The sequence below is a fragment of the Pholcus phalangioides genome, unplaced genomic scaffold (assembly GCF_987345545.1).
Source record: "Pholcus phalangioides strain wild (caught in Gottingen) unplaced genomic scaffold, Ppha-v1.0 ptg000029l_1, whole genome shotgun sequence".
In the NCBI taxonomy this organism is placed as follows: Eukaryota; Metazoa; Arthropoda; class Arachnida; order Araneae; family Pholcidae; genus Pholcus; species Pholcus phalangioides.
Window position 1 is genome coordinate 9,847,112 of NW_028301619.1, and position 1,437 is coordinate 9,848,548.

At 34.9% G+C, this 1,437-nt stretch overlaps 1 non-coding gene across 1 annotated transcript; it reads left to right on the plus strand.

The window, feature by feature from the left end:
* The first annotated feature begins 996 nt into the window (after positions 1 to 996).
* On the plus strand, positions 997 to 1,070 carry TRNAS-GGA (transfer RNA serine (anticodon GGA)). The gene has a single exon. It is a non-coding gene; the product is annotated as a tRNA-Ser (tRNA).
* The last annotated feature ends 367 nt before the right edge of the window (positions 1,071 to 1,437 follow it).

Genomic DNA, 1,437 nt, shown 5'->3' on the forward strand with positions numbered 1-1,437 from the left:
AAGTCTATCTTCGCTTATTCTGAGACTCATATGGCTGTTTAAATGAGAGAATATGGGAGCTTTATGTCAATTCAGGTGAGCTCTCATTCTGCAAAGTGAATCCATTTTTTGAAACAAGGACTTCTCAAGTTGCAAATACAATTGTTTAGGCTGTTTGGAAGGGCTCTCTCATTCATCACGAAAGCAGGAATGGTGTTAGTAGCACTGCAGAAAGACAAAGCTCTCACCAAACCAGACAAAACCACAGATACATGCTGTGATCACAAAACATTTTAGACCTGCAAACATCTCCTGATGATGCCAGTCACAAAGATAATGGAGAAAAAATGAGAATAAACTCTCATACAGACAAAATGGTCTTTTAACCTAAGAAACTATTTCTATTGATGACCGAAAACAATACAAGCAGTTACTATTTTGGTTGTTATGGGGATTGTAAGTTCTTCTGGATAAAGATATTGATATTTTCAGGACTTCTTTCCAAACTGCACTTTTCAAAATAAACACCAACACATATACCACATGTACTACAAGCTCCGAAATTATGTTTTCAAAAACCTAAGGTATAGCTATGTGTTTGTTTTGAGAAATGCAGTGTACATTTTTTTGCCAGTAAATAATACACATAAAATGAAATTAGATGAGAGCAAATACAAAAACCCAATAACTTAATCATATTGTTGATAATTTTGATTTGATTTCACTGCTTTTCATAACCAGAAATACAGGCTATCACAGTAAAGAAATTGGGGATTAGTAATGATTAGGGATGCATAATTTTCATATTTACGAGATTCGATAAATGAAAAATTTGTCATTTTTAATGAATAAATACAAAATTTGTTTTTTTATCACTTTTCTGCAAAAAAAATCTTCATAATCTACCTTTTCAAAGTAAAAATAGGTAGTGATTTTGGTGACCTGAGTTTGGTCCAGCCGTCCATGTACGGTCCCTTTCGTGTACACGAGCTCCAAGGAAAGATTGAGAGATTTGGTGCCTCTGTAGTCTAGTGGTCTAGGGCGTTCACCCGGAAAGTGAAAGGATGTGGGTTCGATTCCCCGCAGGGGCAGTTGAATTTTCTCTCTTTCCAAAATATATCTTCGCAACAGCCAGTTCTTGAAAAACCTTTGTAGTTTTAATTCTAGCGCATGAAATACGAGTTCAGTTCACTTTTTCTTTAGTTCTGTTTGAAAATTATGAAAATAAAGCAGACAACTTTTTTGAAGAATCAACCTCTTCATTCGCGCATGTTTTGTGTTATGCAATAAGGTACCAGGTACTATAGTAGACTTGAAATCTTCTCAGAAGCGCCAAACTTAAGGTTATTCTTGCAAAATGACCAAAAAAAAGACAAGAACGGTAAAATTAATGAAGAGAGCACACTATTATGATGAAGACAGCAGCAGAGATATAAAATAAACATCCACCCCGACAAA